Source organism: Lissotriton vulgaris, chromosome 8, assembly GCF_964263255.1.
Source record: "Lissotriton vulgaris chromosome 8, aLisVul1.2, whole genome shotgun sequence".
Lineage (NCBI taxonomy): Eukaryota > Metazoa > Chordata > Amphibia > Caudata > Salamandridae > Lissotriton > Lissotriton vulgaris.
Window position 1 is genome coordinate 152469275 of NC_141696.1, and position 23549 is coordinate 152492823.

Here is a 23549-nt window from a genome sequence, read left to right on the forward strand (position 1 = left end):
CGCTGTGTTTAGGCTGCAGTTTCTTCTGGAGGCGTGGGTTCAAATCCCACTTCTGACATGACTTTTGGAGATATAATCTCCTTTTTCAGGTTAACATCTGATGGAAGTTGCATCTGTTGGTCTTCACCTGGGATGTGATTCCGTCCTCATCTAGTCAAGAGAGCTGGGGTTTCTCATATATTTCGATTGTATAAAGTCTTGCTGACAAAGTGCAGTCCTTACTATGTGAGCATAGGACCCATGTAAGAGCTCATCTGGAAGAGTCATGCTCTTGTATGCCCTGGCCAGACAGGCCATGCAAATATGGAAGAATGCCTAGCATCTGGTAGACAGTTGGACTCCAGCACACTTACGGCAATTTCCTCAGGGCTGTGATCAGGGGCTGCTTAGATTTGCGTATTCCACCCTATGTTGTGACATTGAAATTCCTTGTTGAATTTGCTTTAGCTAGGCAAGAGGTGGCTGTTGACTCAATTTCAAAGCAGCTTTGGGCCGTTCAAGTGGCTGGTGAATAGCACTTTCTCTTTGTACGCCTTAAAGGTCTAAAGAGTTCTTCATAGGTACTGCTCTCTATGGATTGTTCAAAGATCTGTTGGAAGTACTTATAATAGGATAAATAAATTGAGGGCATGCCTTTTCGGTACCCCACTTGCATGGCTGTCTGGCCTGTGGAAGGTTCCACAAATGCAAGACAGGATGGCCGAGTTGTCTAAGGCGCTGCGTTTAGGTTATAGTCTCTTCTGGAGGTGTGGGTTCAAAACTCACTTCTGACAATTGTGTGTTTACTCTACTTTTTTCTTGAGAGAGAAAAAATCAGATAATTTCCCTCACATGGGCTTATATGGTTGTCTACTTGGAAAAGTGCAGTGAGTTTTTTTCTTGCTCTAGCCACTCATGGCCTAAGATGTGTGCTTTTTTGGTTCACAATATCTTTCCCTCTCTGTTGATGATCAAGCAACATGTGCTCAGGATGCCCGAGTGGTCTAAGGCGCTGCGTTAAGACCGCAGTCTCTCCTGGAGGCGTGGGTTCGAATCCCACTTCTGACAAACCTTTAAGTCCATTTTGTCTTTGAGTTCTTTTAGAATCTCAGCTAAAAATTGGCAGTGCTTATAATATCTGAATAAATAACAAACTTCAGTTTCAACTGCAAATTAATTTGCCCAATTCTGTCTTCAAGCTCGTATAATATTCTTCTAGCCCTCGTGGTGTTGTATGTGTTTTTTGGGGAGTGCTTAAAAAGTCCCTTTTATTAATGAGATGGGTTACATTCAGTCTTGTGATATTTTTGGTTTCCAATAAGTAGATTGTTAATTTTATGTAACCTCATTTTCTAATGCTCCATTCAAGAGATGTTTCCACTATGAAATGCAGAGCAACGGGAAAGAGCAAGTGAGTTAGAAGGGGTGTTGAGGAAGGAGAGAATGAAACAAAGACAGAGTGAGTGAACGGCAGGTAGGCCTAGAAGAGGAGACTAGAAGTGAAGGCGACATACTTTTCCCTGCTTTTGACCTTCCACCCATCCCAAACCGACCACAAACGTACCATCTATGCAACGTTGGTATGCAGAAATTCACGCCTCAGCCAGTGAGGGTGAGTCCTAGGCCAGGGGCTAGAGAGCAAAAGACTGCATGTGCTCAGACGTTCCCTGCTAGGGACAGTTGATCTGAAACAAGGTCTGCTCTCTTGTATCCAGCAAGGATCTAGAAATCCTGCATGAATCTGCAAGGCACATTAACAGCATACATTTGCATAATATGCCCCACCTTCTGCCTTCCTACTTCCTGTGCAGTAGTTGTTTATATAGAGAGAGAGGTCGCAGGCAAGGTAATTTTGTGAGTAGGATACAGGACCCTAAATAGCTGGTGAGAGGTATGAGGTATTCTAAAAGCATAAAAATTGTACACCTGTGAAATGAAATGCTTTCACATGTGATCTTCTGTGTTTATTGTCCTGTGCATAAAGTTGCACCTTGTGTTTGAAGGTTTAAATTATTTCAGGCTTGCATGGAGGCAGAAATTTCTGAGTGACTTTTATACATTTCTTAAGACTCTGCACTGTCAGGATGGCCGAGTGGTCTAAGGTGCTGTGTTTAGGCTGCAGTCTCCTCTGGAGGCGTGGGTTCAAATCCCACTTCTGACATGACTTTTGGAGATATAATCTCCTTTTTCAGGTTAACATCTGATGGAAGTTGCATCTGTTGGTCTTCACCTGGGATGTGATTCCGTCCTCATCTAGTCAAGAGAGCTGGGGTTTCTCATATATTTCGGTTGTATAAAGTCTTGCTGACAAAGTGCAGTCCTTACTATGTGAGCATAGGACCCATGTAAGAGCTCATCTGGAAGAGTCATGCTCTTGTATGCCCTGGCCAGACAGGCCATGCAAATATGGAAGAATGCCTAGCATCTGGTAGACAGTTGGACTCCAGCACACTTACGGCAATTTCCTCAGGGCTGTGATCAGGGGCTGCTTAGATTTGCGTATTCCACCCTATGTTGTGACATTGAAATTCCTTGGTGAATTTGCTTTAGCTAGCCAAGAGGTGGCTGTTGACTCAATTTCAAAGCAGCTTTGGGCCGTTCAAGTGGCTGGTGAATAGCACTTTCTCTTTGTACGCCTTAAAGGTCTAAAGAGTTCTTCATAGGTACTGCTCTCTATGGATTGTTCAAAGATCTGTTGGAAGTAGTTATAATAGGATAAATAAATTGAGGGCATGCCTTTTCGGTACCCCACTTGCATGGCTGTCTGGCCTGTGGAAGGTTCCACACATGCAAGTCAGGATGGCCGAGTGGTCTAAGGCGCTGCATTCAGGTTGTAGTCTCTTCTTGAGGCGTGGGTTCAAATCCCACTTCTGACAATTGTGTGTTTACTCTACTTTTTTCTTGAGACAGAAAAAATCAGATCATTTCCCTCACATGGGCTTATATGGTTGTCTACTTGGAAAAGTGCAGTGAGTTTTTTTCTTGCTCTAGCCACTCATGGCCTAAGATGTGTGCTTTTTTTGGTTCACAATATCTTTTCCTCTCTGTTGATGATAAAGCAACATGTGTTCAGGATGGCCGAGTGGTCTAAGGCGCTGCGTTAAGGCCGCAGTCTCTCCTGGAGGCGTGGGTTCGAATCCCACTTCTGACAAAACTTTAAGTCCATTTTGTCTCTGAGTTCTTTTAGAATCTCAGCTAAAAATTGGCAGTGCATATAATATCTGAATAAGTAACAAACTTCAGTTTCAACTGCAAATGAATCTGCCCAATTCTGTCTTCAAGCTTGTATAATATTCTTCTAGCACTCGTGGTGTTTTATGTGTTTTTTGGGGGGTGCTTAAAAAGTCCCTTTTATTAATGAAATGGGTTACATTCAGTCTTGTGATATTTTTGGTTTCCAATAAGTAGATTGTTAATTTTATGTAACCTCATTTTCTAATGCTCCATTCAAGGGATGTTTCCACTATGAAATGCAGAGCAAGGGGAAAGAGCACAAGTGATAGAGCGAGTGAGTGAGAAGGGGTGTTGAGGAAGGAGAGAATGAAACAAAGACAGAGTGAGTGAACGGCAGGTAGGCCTAGAAGAGGAGACTAGAAGTGACGGCGACATACTTTTCCCTGCTTTTGACCTCCCACCCATCCCAAACCGACCACAAACGTACCATCTATGCAACGTTGGTATGCAGAAATTCACGCCTCAGCCAGTGAGGGTGAGTCCCAGGCCAGGGGCTAGAGAGCAAAAGACTGCATGTGCTCAGACGTTCCCTGCTAGGGACAGTTGATCTGAAACAAGGTCTGCTCTCTTGTATCCAGCAAGGATCTAGAAATCCTGCATGAATCTGCAAGGCACAATGACAGCATACATTTGCATAATATGCCCCACCTTCTGCCTTCCTACTTCCTGTGCAGTAGTTGTTTGTGTAGAGAGAGAGGTCGCAGGCAAGGTAATTTTGTGAGTAGGATACAGGACCCTAAATAGCTGGTGAGAGGTATGAGGTATTCTAAAAGCATAAAAATTGTACACCTGTGAAATGAAATGCTTTCACATGTAATCTTCTGTGTTTATTGTCCTGTGCATAAAGTTGCACCTTGTGTTTGAAGGTTTAAATTATTTCAGGCTTGCATGGAGGCAGAAATTTCTGAGTGACTTTTATACATTTCTTAAGACTCTGCACTGTCAGGATGGCCGAGTGGTCTAAGGATCTGTGTTTAGGCCGCAGTCTCCTCTGGAGGCGTGGGTTCGAATCCCACTTCTGACATGACTTTTGGAGATATAATCTCCTTTTTCAGGTTAACATCTGATGGAAGTTGCATCTGTTGGTCTTCACCTGGGATGTGATTCCGTCCTCATCTAGTCAAGAGAGCTGGAGTTTCTCATATATTTCGGTTGTATAAAGTCTTGCTGACAAAGTGCAGTCCCTACTATATGAGCATAGGACCCATGTAAGAGCTCATCTGGAAGAGTCATGCTCTTGTATGCCCTGGCCAGACAGGCCATGCAAATATGGAAGAATGCCTAGCATCTGGTAGACAGTTGGACTCCAGCTCACTTACGGCAATTTCCTCAGGGCTGTGATCAGGGGCTGCTTAGATTTGCGTATTCCACCCTATGTTGTGACATTGAAATTCCTTGTTGAATTTGCTTTAGCTAGCCAAGAGGTGGCTGTTGACTCAATTTCAAAGCAGCTTTGGGCCGTTCAAGTGGCTGGTTAATAGCACTTTCTCTTTGTACGCCTTAAAGGTCTAAAGAGTTCTTCATAGGTACTGCTCTCTATGGATTGTTCAAAGATCTGTTGGAAGTACTTATAATAGGATAAATAAATTGAGGGCATGCCTTTTCGGTACCCCACTTGCAAGGCTGTCTGGCCTGTGGAAGGTTCCACAAATGCAAGTCAGGATGGCCGAGTGGTCTAAGGCGCTGCGTTCAGGACGCAGTCTCTTCTCGAGGCGTGGGTTGAAATCCCACTTCTGACAATTGTGTGTTTCCTCTACTTTTTTCTTGAGAGAGAAAAAATCAGATCATTTCCCTCACATGGGCTTATATGGTTGTCTACTTGGAAAAGTGCAGTGAGTTTTTTTCTTGCTCTAGCCACTCATGACCTAAGATGTGTGCTTTTTTTGGTTCACAATATCTTTCCCTCTCTGTAGATGATCAAGCAACATGTGGTCAGGATGGCCGAGTGGTCTAAGGTGCTGTGTTAAGGCCACAGTCTCTCCTGGAGACGTGGGTTCGAATCCCACTTCTGACAAAACTTTAAGTCCATTTTGTCTCTGAGTTCTTTTAGAATCTCAGCTAAAAATTGGCAGTGCATATAATATCTAAATAAGTAACAAACTTCAGTTTCAACTGCAAATGAATTTGCCCAATTCTGTCTTCAAGCTCGTATAATATTCTTCTAGCACTCGTGGTGCTTTATGTGTTTTTTGGGGGGGTGATTAAAAAGTCCCTTTTATTAATGAAATGGGTTACATTCAGTCTTGTGATATTTTTGGTTTCCAATAAGTAGATTGTTAATTTTATGTAACCTCATTTTCTAATGCTCCATTCAAGGGATGTTTCCACTATGAAATGCAGAGCAAGGGGAAAGAGCACAAGTGATAGAGCGAGTGAGTGAGAAGGGGTGTTGAGGAAGGAGAGAATGAAACAAAGACAGAGTGAGTGAACGGCAGGTAGGCCTAGAAGAGGAGACTAGAAGTGACGGCGACATACTTTTCCCTGCTTTTGACCTCCCACCCATCCCAAACCGACCACAAACGTACCATCTATGCAACGTTGGTATGCAGAAATTCACGCCTCAGCCAGTGAGGGTGAGTCCCAGGCCAGGGGCTAGAGAGCAAAAGACTGCATGTGCTCAGACGTTCCCTGCTAGGGACAGTTGATCTGAAACAAGGTCTGCTCTCTTGTATCCAGCAAGGATCTAGAAATCCTGCATGAATCTGCAAGGCACAATGACAGCATACATTTGCATAATATGCCCCACCTTCTGCCTTCCTACTTCCTGTGCAGTAGTTGTTTGTGTAGAGAGAGAGGTCGCAGGCAAGGTAATTTTGTGAGTAGGATACAGGACCCTAAATAGCTGGTGAGAGGTATGAGGTATTCTAAAAGCATAAAAATTGTACACCTGTGAAATGAAATGCTTTCACATGTGATCTTCTGTGTTTATTGTCCTGTGCATAAAGTTGCACCTTGTGTTTGAAGGTTTAAATTATTTCAGGCTTGCATGGAGGCAGAAATTTCTGAGTGACTTTTATACATTTCTTAAGACTCTGCACTGTCAGGATGGCCGAGTGGTCTAAGGATCTGTGTTTAGGCCGCAGTCTCCTCTGGAGGCGTGGGTTCGAATCCCACTTCTGACATGACTTTTGGAGATATAATCTCCTTTTTCAGGTTAACATCTGATGGAAGTTGCATCTGTTGGTCTTCACCTGGGATGTGATTCCGTCCTCATCTAGTCAAGAGAGCTGGAGTTTCTCATATATTTCGGTTGTATAAAGTCTTGCTGACAAAGTGCAGTCCCTACTATATGAGCATAGGACCCATGTAAGAGCTCATCTGGAAGAGTCATGCTCTTGTATGCCCTGGCCAGACAGGCCATGCAAATATGGAAGAATGCCTAGCATCTGGTAGACAGTTGGACTCCAGCTCACTTACGGCAATTTCCTCAGGGCTGTGATCAGGGGCTGCTTAGATTTGCGTATTCCACCCTATGTTGTGACATTGAAATTCCTTGTTGAATTTGCTTTAGCTAGCCAAGAGGTGGCTGTTGACTCAATTTCAAAGCAGCTTTGGGCCGTTCAAGTGGCTGGTTAATAGCACTTTCTCTTTGTACGCCTTAAAGGTCTAAAGAGTTCTTCATAGGTACTGCTCTCTATGGATTGTTCAAAGATCTGTTGGAAGTACTTATAATAGGATAAATAAATTGAGGGCATGCCTTTTCGGTACCCCACTTGCATGGCTGTCTGGCCTGTGGAAGGTTCCACAAATGCAAGTCAGGATGGCCGAGTGGTCTAAGGCGCTGCGTTCAGGACGCAGTCTCTTCTCGAGGCGTGGGTTCAAATCCCACTTCTGACAATTGTGTGTTTCCTCTACTTTTTTCTTGAGAGAGAAAAAATCAGATCATTTCCCTCACATGGGCTTATATGGTTGTCTACTTGGAAAAGTGCAGTGAGTTTTTTTCTTGCTCTAGCCACTCATGACCTAAGATGTGTGCTTTTTTTGGTTCACAATATCTTTCCCTCTCTGTAGATGATCAAGCAACATGTGGTCAGGATGGCCGAGTGGTCTAAGGTGCTGTGTTAAGGCCACAGTCTCTCCTGGAGACGTGCGTTCGAATCCCACTTCTGACAAAACTTTAAGTCCATTTTGTCTCTGAGTTCTTTTAGAATCTCAGCTAAAAATTGGCAGTGCATATAATATCTAAATAAGTAACAAACTTCAGTTTCAACTGCAAATGAATTTGCCCAATTCTGTCTTCAAGCTCGTATAATATTCTTCTAGCACTCGTGGTGCTTTATGTGTTTTTTGGGGGGGTGATTAAAAAGTCCCTTTTATTAATGAAATGGGTTACATTCAGTCTTGTGATATTTTTGGTTTCCAATAAGTAGATTGTTAATTTTATGTAACCTCATTTTCTAATGCTCCATTCAAGGGATGTTTCCACTATGAAATGCAGAGCAAGGGGAAAGAGCACAAGTGATAGAGCGAGTGAGTGAGAAGGGGTGTTGAGGAAGGAGAGAATGAAACAAAGACAGAGTGAGTGAACGGCAGGTAGGCCTAGAAGAGGAGACTAGAAGTGACGGCGACATACTTTTCCCTGCTTTTGACCTCCCACCCATCCCAAACCGACCACAAACGTACCATCTATGCAACGTTGGTATGCAGAAATTCACGCCTCAGCCAGTGAGGGTGAGTCCCAGGCCAGGGGCTAGAGAGCAAAAGACTGCATGTGCTCAGACGTTCCCTGCTAGGGACAGTTGATCTGAAACAAGGTCTGCTCTCTTGTATCCAGCAAGGATCTAGAAATCCTGCATGAATCTGCAAGGCACAATGACAGCATACATTTGCATAATATGCCCCACCTTCTGCCTTCCTACTTCCTGTGCAGTAGTTGTTTGTGTAGAGAGAGAGGTCGCAGGCAAGGTAATTTTGTGAGTAGGATACAGGACCCTAAATAGCTGGTGAGAGGTATGAGGTATTCTAAAAGCATAAAAATTGTACACCTGTGAAATGAAATGCTTTCACATGTGATCTTCTGTGTTTATTGTCCTGTGCATAAAGTTGCACCTTGTGTTGGAAGGTTTAAATTATTTCAGGCTTGCATGGAGGCAGAAATTTCTGAGTGACTTTTATACATTTCTTAAGACTCTGCACTGTCAGGATGGCCGAGTGGTCTAAGGATCTGTGTTTAGGCCGCAGTCTCCTCTGGAGGCGTGGGTTCGAATCCCACTTCTGACATGACTTTTGGAGATATAATCTCCTTTTTCAGGTTAACATCTGATGGAAGTTGCATCTGTTGGTCTTCACCTGGGATGTGATTCCGTCCTCATCTAGTCAAGAGAGCTGGAGTTTCTCATATATTTCGGTTGTATAAAGTCTTGCTGACAAAGTGCAGTCCCTACTATATGAGCATAGGACCCATGTAAGAGCTCATCTGGAAGAGTCATGCTCTTGTATGCCCTGGCCAGACAGGCCATGCAAATATGGAAGAATGCCTAGCATCTGGTAGACAGTTGGACTCCAGCTCACTTACGGCAATTTCCTCAGGGCTGTGATCAGGGGCTGCTTAGATTTGCGTATTCCACCCTATGTTGTGACATTGAAATTCCTTGTTGAATTTGCTTTAGCTAGCCAAGAGGTGGCTGTTGACTCAATTTCAAAGCAGCTTTGGGCCGTTCAAGTGGCTGGTTAATAGCACTTTCTCTTTGTACGCCTTAAAGGTCTAAAGAGTTCTTCATAGGTACTGCTCTCTATGGATTGTTCAAAGATCTGTTGGAAGTACTTATAATAGGATAAATAAATTGAGGGCATGCCTTTTCGGTACCCCACTTGCATGGCTGTCTGGCCTGTGGAAGGTTCCACAAATGCAAGTCAGGATGGCCGAGTGGTCTAAGGCGCTGCGTTCAGGACGCAGTCTCTTCTCGAGGCGTGGATTCAAATCCCACTTCTGACAATTGTGTGTTTCCTCTACTTTTTTCTTGAGAGAGAAAAAATCAGATCATTTCCCTCACATGGGCTTATATGGTTGTCTACTTGGAAAAGTGCAGTGAGTTTTTTTCTTGCTCTAGCCACTCATGACCTAAGATGTGTGCTTTTTTTGGTTCACAATATCTTTCCCTCTCTGTAGATGATCAAGCAACATGTGGTCAGGATGGCCGAGTGGTCTAAGGTGCTGTGTTAAGGCCACAGTCTCTCCTGGAGACGTGGGTTCGAATCCCACTTCTGACAAAACTTTAAGTCCATTTTGTCTCTGAGTTCTTTTAGAATCTCAGCTAAAAATTGGCAGTGCATATAATATCTAAATAAGTAACAAACTTCAGTTTCAACTGCAAATGAATTTGCCCAATTCTGTCTTCAAGCTCGTATAATATTCTTCTAGCACTCGTGGTGCTTTATGTGTTTTTTGGGGGGGTGATTAAAAAGTCCCTTTTATTAATGAAATGGGTTACATTCAGTCTTGTGATATTTTTGGTTTCCAATAAGTAGATTGTTAATTTTATGTAACCTCATTTTCTAATGCTCCATTCAAGAGATGTTTCCACTATGAAATGCAGAGCAAGGGGAAAGAGCACAAGTGATAGAGCGAGTGAGTGAGAAGGGGTGTTGAGGAAGGAGAGAATGAAACAAAGACAGAGTGAGTGAACGGCAGGTAGGCCTAGAAGAGGAGACTAGAAGTGAAGGCGACATACTTTTCCCTGCTTTTGACCTCCCACCCATCCCAAACCGACCACAAACGTACCATCTATGCAACGTTGGTATGCAGAAATTCACGCCTCAGCCAGTGAGGGTGAGTCCCAGGCCAGGGGCTAGAGAGCAAAAGACTGCATGTGCTCAGACGTTCCCTGCTAGGGACAGTTGATCTGAAACAAGGTCTGCTCTCTTGTATCCAGCAAGGATCTAGAAATCCTGCATGAATCTGCAAGGCACATTGACAGCATACATTTGCATAATATGCCCCACCTTCTGCCTTCCTACTTCCTGTGCAGTAGTTGTTTGTGTAGAGAGAGAGGTCGCAGGCAAGGTAATTTTGTGAGTAGGATACAGGACCCTAAATAGCTGGTGAGAGGTATGAGGTATTCTAAAAGCATAAAAATTGTACACCTGTGAAATGAAATGCTTTCACATGTGATCTTCTGTGTTTATTGTCCTGTGCATAAAGTTGCACCTTGTGTTTGAAGGTTTAAATTATTTCAGGCTTGCATGGAGGCAGAAATTTCTGAGTGACTTTTATACATTTCTTAAGACTCTGCACTGTCAGGATGGCCGAGTGGTCTAAGGCGCTGTGTTTAGGCTGCAGTTTCTTCTGGAGGCGTGGGTTCAAATCCCACTTCTGACATGACTTTTGGAGATATAATCTCCTTTTTCAGGTTAACATCTGATGGAAGTTGCATCTGTTGGTCTTCACCTGGGATGTGATTCCGTCCTCATCTAGTCAAGAGAGCTGGGGTTTCTCATATATTTCGGTTGTATAAAGTCTTGCTGACAAAGTGCAGTCCTTACTATGTGAGCATAGGACCCATGTAAGAGCTCATCTGGAAGAGTCATGCTCTTGTATGCCCTGGCCAGACAGGCCATGCAAATATGGAAGAATGCCTAGCATCTGGTAGACAGTTGGACTCCAGCACACTTACGGCAATTTCCTCAGGGCTGTGATCAGGGGCTGCTTAGATTTGCGTATTCCACCCTATGTTGTGACATTGAAATTCCTTGTTGAATTTGCTTTAGCTAGCCAAGAGGTGGCTGTTGACTCAATTTCAAAGCAGCTTTGGGCCGTTCAAGTGGCTGGTGAATAGCACTTTCTCTTTGTACGCCTTAAAGGTCTAAAGAGTTCTTCATAGGTACTGCTCTCTATGGATTGTTCAAAGATCTGTTGGAAGTACTTATAATAGGATAAATAAATTGAGGGCATGCCTTTTCGGTACCCCACTTGCATGGCTGTCTGGCCTGTGGAAGGTTCCACAAATGCAAGACAGGATAGCCGAGTTGTCTAAGGCGCTGCGTTCAGGTTATAGTCTCTTCTGGAGGTGTGGGTTCAAATCTCACTTCTGACAATTGTGTGTTTACTCTACTTTTTTCTTGAGAGAGAAAAAATCAGATAATTTCCCTCACATGGGCTTATATGGTTGTCTACTTGGAAAAGTGCAGTGAGTTTTTTTCTTGCTCTAGCCACTCATGGCCTAAGATGTGTGCTTTTTTTGGTTCACAATATCTTTCCCTCTCTGTTGATGATCAAGCAACATGTGCTCAGGATGCCCGAGTGGTCTAAGGCGCTGCGTTAAGACCGCAGTCTCTCCTGGAGGCGTGGGTTCGAATCCCACTTCTGACAAACCTTTAAGTCCATTTTGTCTCTGAGTTCTTTTAGAATCTCAGCTAAAAATTGGCAGTGCTTATAATATCTGAATAAATAACAAACTTCAGTTTCAACTGCAAATTAATTTGCCCAATTCTGTCTTCAAGCTCGTATAATATTCTTCTAGCCCTCGTGGTGTTGTATGTGTTTTTTGGGGAGTGCTTAAAAAGTCCCTTTTATTAATGAGATGGGTTACATTCAGTCTTGTGATATTTTTGGTTTCCAATAAGTAGATTGTTAATTTTATGTAACCTCATTTTCTAATGCTCCATTCAAGAGATGTTTCCACTATGAAATGCAGAGCAACGGGAAAGAGCAAGTGAGTTAGAAGGGGTGTTGAGGAAGGAGAGAATGAAACAAAGACAGAGTGAGTGAACGGCAGGTAGGCCTAGAAGAGGAGACTAGAAGTGAAAACGACATACTTTTCCCTGCTTTTGACCTTCCACCCATCCCAAACCGACCACAAACGTACCATCTATGCAACGTTGGTATGCAGAAATTCACGCCTCAGCCAGTGAGGGTGAGTCCTAGGCCAGGGGCTAGAGAGCAAAAGACTGCATGTGCTCAGACGTTCCCTGCTAGGGACAGTTGATCTGAAACAAGGTCTGCTCTCTTGTATCCAGCAAGGATCTAGAAATCCTGCATGAATCTGCAAGGCACATTGACAGCATACATTTGCATAATATGCCCCACCTTCTGCCTTCCTACTTCCTGTGCAGTAGTTGTTTATGTAGAGAGAGAGGTCGCAGGCAAGGTAATTTTGTGAGTAGGATACAGGACCCTAAATAGCTGGTGAGAGGTATGAGGTATTCTAAAAGCATAAAAATTGTACACCTGTGAAATGAAATGCTTTCACATGTGATCTTCTGTGTTTATTGTCCTGTGCATAAAGTTGCACCTTGTGTTTGAAGGTTTAAATTATTTCAGGCTTGCATGGAGGCAGAAATTTCTGAGTGACTTTTATACATTTCTTAAGACTCTGCACTGTCAGGATGGCCGAGTGGTCTAAGGTGCTGTGTTTAGGCTGCAGTCTCCTCTGGAGGCGTGGGTTCAAATCCCACTTCTGACATGACTTTTGGAGATATAATCTCCTTTTTCAGGTTAACATCTGATGGAAGTTGCATCTGTTGGTCTTCACCTGGGATGTGATTCCGTCCTCATCTAGTCAAGAGAGCTGGGGTTTCTCATATATTTCGGTTGTATAAAGTCTTGCTGACAAAGTGCAGTCCTTACTATGTGAGCATAGGACCCATGTAAGAGCTCATCTGGAAGAGTCATGCTCTTGTATGCCCTGGCCAGACAGGCCATGCAAATATGGAAGAATGCCTAGCATCTGGTAGACAGTTGGACTCCAGCACACTTACGGCAATTTCCTCAGGGCTGTGATCAGGGGCTGCTTAGATTTGCGTATTCCACCCTATGTTGTGACATTGAAATTCCTTGGTGAATTTGCTTTAGCTAGCCAAGAGGTGGCTGTTGACTCAATTTCAAAGCAGCTTTGGGCCGTTCAAGTGGCTGGTGAATAGCACTTTCTCTTTGTACGCCTTAAAGGTCTAAAGAGTTCTTCATAGGTACTGCTCTCTATGGATTGTTCAAAGATCTGTTGGAAGTACTTATAATAGGATAAATAAATTGAGGGCATGCCTTTTCGGTACCCCACTTGCATGGCTGTCTGGCCTGTGGAAGGTTCCACACATGCAAGTCAGGATGGCCGAGTGGTCTAAGGCGCTGCATTCAGGTTGTAGTCTCTTCTTGAGGCGTGGGTTCAAATCCCACTTCTGACAATTGTGTGTTTACTCTACTTTTTTCTTGAGAGAGAAAAAATCAGATCATTTCCCTCACATGGGCTTATATGGTTGTCTACTTGGAAAAGTGCAGTGAGTTTTTTTCTTGCTCTAGCCACTCATGGCCTAAGATGTGTGCTTTTTTTGGTTCACAATATCTTTTCCTCTCTGTTGATGATAAAGCAACATGTGTTCAGGATGGCCGAGTGGTCTAAGGCGCTGCGTTAAGGCCGCAGTCTCACCTGGAGGCGTGGGTTCGAATCCCACTTCTGACCAAACTTTAAGTCCATTTTGTCTCTGAGTTCTTTTAGAATCTCAGCTAAAAATTGGCAGTGCATATAATATCTGAATAAGTAACAAACTTCAGTTTCAACTGCAAATGAATCTGCCCAATTCTGTCTTCAAGCTCGTATAATATTCTTCTAGCACTCGTGGTGTTTTATGTGTTTTTTGGGGGGTGCTTAAAAAGTCCCTTTTATTAATGAAATGGGTTACATTCAGTCTTGTGATATTTTTGGTTTCCAATAAGTAGATTGTTAATTTTATGTAACCTCATTTTCTAATGCTCCATTCAAGGGATGTTTCCACTATGAAATGCAGAGCAAGGGGAAAGAGCACAAGTGATAGAGCGAGTGAGTGAGAAGGGGTGTTGAGGAAGGAGAGAATGAAACAAAGACAGAGTGAGTGAACGGCAGGTAGGCCTAGAAGAGGAGACTAGAAGTGACGGCGACATACTTTTCCCTGCTTTTGACCTCCCACCCATCCCAAACCGACCACAAACGTACCATCTATGCAACGTTGGTATGCAGAAATTCACGCCTCAGCCAGTGAGGGTGAGTCCCAGGCCAGGGGCTAGAGAGCAAAAGACTGCATGTGCTCAGACGTTCCCTGCTAGGGACAGTTGATCTGAAACAAGGTCTGCTCTCTTGTATCCAGCAAGGATCTAGAAATCCTGCATGAATCTGCAAGGCACAATGACAGCATACATTTGCATAATATGCCCCACCTTCTGCCTTCCTACTTCCTGTGCAGTAGTTGTTTGTGTAGAGAGAGAGGTCGCAGGCAAGGTAATTTTGTGAGTAGGATACAGGACCCTAAATAGCTGGTGAGAGGTATGAGGTATTCTAAAAGCATAAAAATTGTACACCTGTGAAATGAAATGCTTTCACATGTGATCTTCTGTGTTTATTGTCCTGTGCATAAAGTTGCACCTTGTGTTTGAAGGTTTAAATTATTTCAGGCTTGCATGGAGGCAGAAATTTCTGAGTGACTTTTATACATTTCTTAAGACTCTGCACTGTCAGGATGGCCGAGTGGTCTAAGGATCTGTGTTTAGGCCGCAGTCTCCTCTGGAGGCGTGGGTTCGAATCCCACTTCTGACATGACTTTTGGAGATATAATCTCCTTTTTCAGGTTAACATCTGATGGAAGTTGCATCTGTTGGTCTTCACCTGGGATGTGATTCCGTCCTCATCTAGTCAAGAGAGCTGGAGTTTCTCATATATTTCGGTTGTATAAAGTCTTGCTGACAAAGTGCAGTCCCTACTATATGAGCATAGGACCCATGTAAGAGCTCATCTGGAAGAGTCATGCTCTTGTATGCCCTGGCCAGACAGGCCATGCAAATATGGAAGAATGCCTAGCATCTGGTAGACAGTTGGACTCCAGCTCACTTACGGCAATTTCCTCAGGGCTGTGATCAGGGGCTGCTTAGATTTGCGTATTCCACCCTATGTTGTGACATTGAAATTCCTTGTTGAATTTGCTTTAGCTAGCCAAGAGGTGGCTGTTGACTCAATTTCAAAGCAGCTTTGGGCCGTTCAAGTGGCTGGTTAATAGCACTTTCTCTTTGTACGCCTTAAAGGTCTAAAGAGTTCTTCATAGGTACTGCTCTCTATGGATTGTTCAAAGATCTGTTGGAAGTACTTATAATAGGATAAATAAATTGAGGGCATGCCTTTTCGGTACCCCACTTGCATGGCTGTCTGGCCTGTGGAAGGTTCCACAAATGCAAGTCAGGATGGCCGAGTGGTCTAAGGCGCTGCGTTCAGGTCGCAGTCTCTTCTCGAGGCGTGGGTTCAAATCCCACTTCTGACAATTGTGTGTTTGCTCTACTGTTTTTCTTGAGAGAGAAAAAATCAGATCATTTCCCTCACATGGGCTTATATGGTTGTCTACTTGGAAAAGTGCAGTGAGTTTTTTTCTTGCTCTAGCCACTCATGGCCTAAGATGTGTGCTTTTTTTGGTTCACAATATCTTTCCCTCTCTGTAGATGATCAAGCAACATGTGGTCAGGATGGCCGAGTGGTCTAAGGCGCTGTGTTAAGACCGCAGTCTCTCCTGGAGACGTGGGTTCGAATTCCACTTCTGACAAAACGATAAGTCCATTTTGTCTCTGAGTTCTTTTAGAATCTCAGCTAAAAATTGGCAGTGCATATAATATCTGAATAAGTAACAAACTTCAGTTTCAACTGCAAATGAATTTGCCCAATTCTGTCTTCAAGCTCGTATAATATTCTTCTAGCACTCGTGGTGCTTTATGTGTTTTTTGGGGGGTGATTAAAAAGTCCCTTTTATTAATGAAATGGGTTACATTCAGTCTTGTGATATTTTTGGTTTCCAATAAGTAGATTGTTAATTTTATGTAACCTCATTTTCTAATGCTCCATTCAAGAGATGTTTCCACTATGAAATGCAGAGCAAGGGGAAAGAGCACAAGTGATAGAGCGAGTGAGTGAGAAGGGGTGTTGAGGAAGGAGAGAATGAAACAAAGACAGAGTGAGTGAACGGCAGGTAGGCCTAGAAGAGGAGACTAGAAGTGAAGGCGACATACTTTTCCCTGCTTTTGACCTCCCACCCATCCCAAACCGACCACAAACGTACCATCTATGCAACGTTGGTATGCAGAAATTCACGCCTCAGCCAGTGAGGGTGAGTCCCAGGCCAGGGGCTAGAGAGCAAAAGACTGCATGTGCTCAGACGTTCCCTGCTAGGGACAGTTGATCTGAAACAAGGTCTGCTCTCTTGTATCCAGCAAGGATCTAGAAATCCTGCATGAATCTGCAAGGCACAATGACAGCATACATTTGCATAATATGCCCCACCTTCTGCCTTCCTACTTCCTGTGCAGTAGTTGTTTGTGTAGAGAGAGAGGTCGCAGGCAAGGTAATTTTGTGAGTAGGATACAGGACCCTAAATAGCTGGTGAGAGGTATGAGGTATTCTAAAAGCATAAAAATTGTACACCTGTGAAATGAAATGCTTTCACATGTGATCTTCTGTGTTTATTGTCCTGTGCATAAAGTTGCACCTTGTGTTTGAAGGTTTAAATTATTTCAGGCTTGCATGGAGGCAGAAATTTCTGAGTGACTTTTATACATTTCTTAAGACTCTGCACTGTCTGGATGGCCAAGTGGTCTAAGGCGCTGTGTTTAGGCCGCAGTCTCCTCTGGAGGCGTGGGTTCGAATCCCACTTCTGACATGACTTTTGGAGATATAATCTCCTTTTTCAGGTTAACATCTGATGGAAGTTGCATCTGTTGGTCTTCACCTGGGATGTGATTCCGTCCTCATCTAGTCAAGAGAGCTGGGGTTTCTCATATATTTCGGTTGTATAAAGTCTTGCTGACAAAGTGCAGTCCTTACTATATGAGCATAGGACCCATGTAAGAGCTCATCTGGAAGAGTCATGCTCTTGTATGCCCTGGCCAGACATGCCATGCAAATATGGAAGAATGCCTAGCATCTGGTAGACAGTTGGACTCCAGCACACTTACGGCAATTTCCTCAGGGCTGTGATCAGGGGCTGCTTAGATTTGCGTATTCCACCCTATGTTGTGACATTGAAATTCCTTGTTGAATTTGCTTTAGCTAGCCAAGAGGTGGCTGTTGACTCAATTTCAAAGCAGCTTTGGGCCGTTCAAGTGGCTGGTTAATAGCACTTTCTCTTTGTACGCCTTAAAGGTCTAAAGAGTTCTTCATAGGTACTGCTCTCTATGGATTGTTCAAAGATCTGTTGGAAGTACTTATAATAGGATAAATAAATTGAGGGCATGCCTTTTCGGTACCCCACTTGCATGGCTGTCTGGCCTGTGGAAGGTTCCACACATGCAAGTCAGGATGACTGAGTGGTCTAAGGCGCTGCGTTCAGGTCGCAGTCTCTTCTCGAGGTGTGGGTTCAAATCCCACTTCTGACAATTGTGTGTTTACTCTACTTTTTTCTTGAGAGAGAAAAAATCAGATCATTTCCCTCACATGGGCTTATATGGTTGTCTACTTGGAAAAGTGCAGTGAGTTTTTTTCTTGCTCTAGCCACTCATGACCTAAAATGTGTGCTTTTTTTGGTTCACAATATCTTTCCCTCTCTGTAGATCATCAAGCAACATGTGGTCAGGATGGCCGAGTGGTCTAAGGTGCTGTGTTAAGGCCACAGTCTCTCCTGGAGACGTGGGTTCGAATCCCACTTCTGACAAAACTTTAAGTCCATTTTGTCTCTGAGTTCTTTTAGAATCTCAGCTAAAAATTGGCAGTGCATATAATATCTAAATAAGTAACAAACTTCAGTTTCAACTGCAAATGAATTTGCCCAATTCTGTCTTCAAGCTCGTATAATATTCTTCTAGCACTCGTGGTGCTTTATGTGTTTTTTGGGGGGGTGATTAAAAAGTCCCTTTTATTAATGAAATGGGTTACATTCAGTCTTGTGATATTTTTGGTTTCCAATAAGTAGATTGTTAATTTTATGTAACCTCATTTTCTAATGCTCCATTCAAGGGATGTTTCCACTATGAAATGCAGAGCAAGGGGAAAGAGCACAAGTGATAGAGCGAGTGAGTGAGAAGGGGTGTTGAGGAAGGAGAGAATGAAACAAAGACAGAGTGAGTGAACGGCAGGTAGGCCTAGAAGAGGAGACTAGAAGTGACGGCGACATACTTTTCCCTGCTTTTGACCTCCCACCCATCCCAAACCGACCACAAACGTACCATCTATGCAACGTTGGTATGCAGAAATTCACGCCTCAGCCAGTGAGGGTGAGTCCCAGGCCAGGGGCTAGAGAGCAAAAGACTGCATGTGCTCAGACGTTCCCTGCTAGGGACAGTTGATCTGAAACAAGGTCTGCTCTCTTGTATCCAGCAAGGATCTAGAAATCCTGCATGAATCTGCAAGGCACAATGACAGCATACATTTGCATAATATGCCCCACCTTCTGCCTTCCTACTTCCTGTGCAGTAGTTGTTTGTGTAGAGAGAGAGGTCGCAGGCAAGGTAATTTTGTGAGTAGGATACAGGACCCTAAATAGCTGGTGAGAGGTATGAGGTATTCTAAAAGCATAAAAATTGTACACCTGTGAAATGAAATGCTTTCACATGTGATCTTCTGTGTTTATTGTCCTGTGCATAAAGTTGCACCTTGTGTTTGAAGGTTTAAATTATTTCAGGCTTGCATGGAGGCAGAAATTTCTGAGTGACTTTTATACATTTCTTAAGACTCTGCACTGTCAGGATGGCCGAGTGGTCTAAGGATCTGTGTTTAGGCCGCAGTCTCCTCTGGAGGCGTGGGTTCGAATCCCACTTCTGACATGACTTTTGGAGATATAATCTCCTTTTTCAGGTTAACATCTGATGGAAGTTGCATCTGTTGGTCTTCACCTGGGATGTGATTCCGTCCTCATCTAGTCAAGAGAGCTGGAGTTTCTCATATATTTCGGTTGTATAAAGTCTTGCTGACAAAGTGCAGTCCCTACTATATGAGCATAGGACCCATGTAAGAGCTCATCTGGAAGAGTCATGCTCTTGTATGCCCTGGCCAGACAGGCCATGCAAATATGGAAGAATGCCTAGCATCTGGTAGACAGTTGGACTCCAGCTCACTTACGGCAATTTCCTCAGGGCTGTGATCAGGGGCTGCTTAGATTTGCGTATTCCACCCTATGTTGTGACATTGAAATTCCTTGTTGAATTTGCTTTAGCTAGCCAAGAGGTGGCTGTTGACTCAATTTCAAAGCAGCTTTGGGCCGTTCAAGTGGCTGGTTAATAGCACTTTCTCTTTGTACGCCTTAAAGGTCTAAAGAGTTCTTCATAGGTACTGCTCTCTATGGATTGTTCAAAGATCTGTTGGAAGTACTTATAATAGGATAAATAAATTGAGGGCATGCCTTTTCGGTACCCCACTTGCATGGCTGTCTGGCCTGTGGAAGGTTCCACAAATGCAAGTCAGGATGGCCGAGTGGTCTAAGGCGCTGCGTTCAGGACGCAGTCTCTTCTCGAGGCGTGGGTTCAAATCCCACTTCTGACAATTGTGTGTTTCCTCTACTTTTTTCTTGAGAGAGAAAAAATCAGATCATTTCCCTCACATGGGCTTATATGGTTGTCTACTTGGAAAAGTGCAGTGAGTTTTTTTCTTGCTCTAGCCACTCATGACCTAAGATGTGTGCTTTTTTTGGTTCACAATATCTTTCCCTCTCTGTAGATGATCAAGCAACATGTGGTCAGGATGGCCGAGTGGTCTAAGGTGCTGTGTTAAGGCCACAGTCTCTCCTGGAGACGTGGGTTCGAATCCCACTTCTGACAAAACTTTAAGTCCATTTTGTCTCTGAGTTCTTTTAGAATCTCAGCTAAAAATTGGCAGTGCATATAATATCTAAATAAGTAACAAACTTCAGTTTCAACTGCAAATGAATTTGCCCAATTCTGTCTTCAAGCTCGTATAATATTCTTCTAGCACTCGTGGTGCTTTATGTGTTTTTTGGGGGGGTGATTAAAAAGTCCCTTTTATTAATGAAATGGGTTACATTCAGTCTTGTGATATTTTTGGTTTCCAATAAGTAGATTGTTAATTTTATGTAACCTCATTTTCTAATGCTCCATTCAAGAGATGTTTCCACTATGAAATGCAGAGCAAGGGGAAAGAGCACAAGTGATAGAGCGAGTGAGTGAGAAGGGGTGTTGAGGAAGGAGAGAATGAAACAAAGACAGAGTGAGTGAACGGCAGGTAGGCCTAGAAGAGGAGACTAGAAGTGAAGGCGACATACTTTTCCCTGCTTTTGACCTTCCACCCATCCCAAACCAACCACAAACGTACCATCTATGCAACGTTGGTATCGCAGAAATTCACGCCTCAGCCAGTGAGGGTGAGTCCCAGGCCAGGGGCTAGAGAGCAAAAGACTGCATGTGCTCAGACGTTCCCTGCTAGGGACAGTTGATCTGAAACAAGGTCTGCTCTCTTGTATCCAGCAAGGATCTAGAAATCCTGCATGAATCTGCAAGGCACATTGACAGCATACATTTGCATAATATGCCCCACCTTCTGCCTTCCTACTTCCTGTGCAGTAGTTGTTTGTGTAGAGAGAGAGGTCGCAGGCAAGGTAATTTTGTGAGTAGGATACAGGACCCTAAATAGCTGGTGAGAGGTATGAGGTATTCTAAAAGCATAAAAATTGTACACCTGTGAAATGAAATGCTTTCACATGTGATCTTCTGTGTTTATTGTCCTGTGCATAAAGTTGCACCTTGTGTTTGAAGGTTTAAATTATTTCAGGCTTGCATGGAGGCAGAAATTTCTAAGTGACTTTTATACATTTCTTAAGACTCTGCACTGTCAGGATGGCCGAGTGGTCTAAGGCGCTGTGTTTAGGCTGCAGTTTCTTCTGGAGGCGTGGGTTCAAATCCCACTTCTGACATGACTTTTGGAGATATAATCTCCTTTTTCAGGTTAACATCTGATGGAAGTTGCATCTGTTGGTCTTCACCTGGGATGTGATTCCGTCCTCATCTAGTCAAGAGAGCTGGGGTTTCTCATATATTTCCGTTGTATAAAGTCTTGCTGACAAAGTGCAGTCCTTACTATGTGAGCATAGGACCCATGTAAGAGCTCATCTGGAAGAGTCATGCTCTTGTATGCCCTGGCCAGACAGGCCATGCAAATATGGAAGAATGCCTAGCATCTGGTAGACAGTTGGACTCCAGCACACTTACGGCAATTTCCTCAGGGCTGTGATCAGGGGCTGCTTAGATTTGCGTATTCCACCCTATGTTGTGACATTGAAATTCCTTGTTGAATTTGCTTTAGCTAGCCAAGAGGTGGCTGTTGACTCAATTTCAAAGCAGCTTTGGGCCGTTCAAGTGGCTGGTTAATAGCACTTTCTCTTTGTACGCCTTAAAGGTCTAAAGAGTTCTTCATAGGTACTGCTCTCTATGGATTGTTCAAAGATCTGTTGGAAGTACTTATAATAGGATAAATAAATTGAGGGCATGCCTTTTCGGTACCCCACTTGCATGGCTGTCTGGCCTGTGGAAGGTTCCACAAATGCAAGACAGGATGGCCGAGTTGTCTAAGGCGCTGCGTTCAGGTTATAGTCTCTTCTGGAGGTGTGGGTTCAAATCTCACTTCTGACAATTGTGTGTTTACTCTACTTTTTTCTTGAGAGAGAAAAAATCAGATAATTTCCCTCACATGGGCTTATATGGTTGTCTACTTGGAAAAGTGCAGTGAGTTTTTTTCTTGCTCTAGCCACTCATGGCCTAAGATGTGTGCTTTTTTTGGTTCACAATATCTTTCCCTCTCTGTTGATGATCAAGCAACATGTGCTCAGGATGCCCGAGTGGTCTAAGGCGCTGCGTTAAGACCGCAGTCTCTCCTGGAGGCGTGGGTTCGAATCCCACTTCTGACAAACCTTTAAGTCCATTTTGTCTCTGAGTTCTTTCAGAATCTCAGCTAAAAATTGGCAGTGCTTATAATATCTGAATAAATAACAAACTTCAGTTTCAACTGCAAATTAATTTGCCCAATTCTGTCTTCAAGCTCGTATAATATTCTTCTAGCCCTCGTGGTGTTGTATGTGTTTTTTGGGGAGTGCTTAAAAAGTCCCTTTTATTAATGAGATGGGTTACATTCAGTCTTGTGATATTTTTGGTTTCCAATAAGTAGATTGTTAATTTTATGTAACCTCATTTTCTAATGCTCCATTCAAGAGATGTTTCCACTATGAAATGCAGAGCAACGGGAAAGAGCAAGTGAGTTAGAAGGGGTGTTGAGGAAGGAGAGAATGAAACAAAGACAGAGTGAGTGAACGGCAGGTAGGCCTAGAAGAGGAGACTAGAAGTGAAAACGACATACTTTTCCCTGCTTTTGACCTTCCACCCATCCCAAACCGACCACAAACGTACCATCTATGCAACGTTGGTATGCAGAAATTCACGCCTCAGCCAGTGAGGGTGAGTCCTAGGCCAGGGGCTAGAGAGCAAAAGACTGCATGTGCTCAGACGTTCCCTGCTAGGGACAGTTGATCTGAAACAAGGTCTGCTCTCTTGTATCCAGCAAGGATCTAGAAATCCTGCATGAATCTGCAAGGCACATTGACAGCATACATTTGCATAATATGCCCCACCTTCTGCCTTCCTACTTCCTGTGCAGTAGTTGTTTATGTAGAGAGAGAGGTCGCAGGCAAGGTAATTTTGTGAGTAGGATACAGGACCCTAAATAGCTGGTGAGAGGTATGAGGTATTCTAAAAGCATAAAAATTGTACACCTGTGAAATGAAATGCTTTCACATGTGATCTTCTGTGTTTATTGTCCTGTGCATAAAGTTGCACCTTGTGTTTGAAGGTTTAAATTATTTCAGGCTTGCATGGAGGCAGAAATTTCTGAGTGACTTTTATACATTTCTTAAGACTCTGCACTGTCAGGATGGCCGAGTGGTCTGAGGTGCTGTGTTTAGGCTGCAGTCTCCTCTGGAGGCGTGGGTTCAAATCCCACTTCTGACATGACTTTTGGAGATATAATCTCCTTTTTCAGGTTAACATCTGATGGAAGTTGCATCTGTTGGTCTTCACCTGGGATGTGATTCCGTCCTCATCTAGTCAAGAGAGCTGGGGTTTCTCATATATTTCGGTTATATAAAGTCTTGCTGACAAAGTGCAGTCCTTACTATGTGAGCATAGGACCCATGTAAGAGCTCATCTGGAAGAGTCATGCTCTTGTATGCCCTGGCCAGACAGGCCATGCAAATATGGAAGAATGCCTAGCATCTGGTAGACAGTTGGACTCCAGCACACTTACGGCAATTTCCTCAGGGCTGTGATCAGGGGCTGCTTAGATTTGCGTATTCCACCCTATGTTGTGACATTGAAATTCCTTGGTGAATTTGCTTTAGCTAGCCAAGAGGTGGCTGTTGACTCAATTTCAAAGCAGCTTTGGGCCGTTCAAGTGGCTGGTGAATAGCAC

The 23549-nt window shown here is 43.6% G+C and overlaps 6 non-coding genes across 6 annotated transcripts; all 6 read left to right on the forward strand.

The window, feature by feature from the left end:
• The first annotated feature begins 2772 nt into the window (after positions 1-2772).
• On the forward strand, positions 2773-2855 carry TRNAL-CAG (transfer RNA leucine (anticodon CAG)). The gene has a single exon. It is a non-coding gene; the product is annotated as a tRNA-Leu (tRNA).
• A 191-nt stretch (positions 2856-3046) lies between these two features.
• Positions 3047-3130, forward strand: TRNAL-AAG (transfer RNA leucine (anticodon AAG)). Its single transcript has one exon. It is a non-coding gene; the product is annotated as a tRNA-Leu (tRNA).
• A 3837-nt stretch (positions 3131-6967) lies between these two features.
• TRNAL-CAG (transfer RNA leucine (anticodon CAG)) lies at positions 6968-7050 on the forward strand. Its single transcript has one exon. It is a non-coding gene; the product is annotated as a tRNA-Leu (tRNA).
• A 6196-nt stretch (positions 7051-13246) lies between these two features.
• On the forward strand, positions 13247-13329 carry TRNAL-CAG (transfer RNA leucine (anticodon CAG)). The gene has a single exon. It is a non-coding gene; the product is annotated as a tRNA-Leu (tRNA).
• Positions 13330-15343: 2014 nt separating this feature from the next.
• Positions 15344-15426, forward strand: TRNAL-CAG (transfer RNA leucine (anticodon CAG)). Its single transcript has one exon. It is a non-coding gene; the product is annotated as a tRNA-Leu (tRNA).
• A 4113-nt stretch (positions 15427-19539) lies between these two features.
• Positions 19540-19622, forward strand: TRNAL-CAG (transfer RNA leucine (anticodon CAG)). Its single transcript has one exon. It is a non-coding gene; the product is annotated as a tRNA-Leu (tRNA).
• Positions 19623-23549: the final 3927 nt, after the last annotated feature.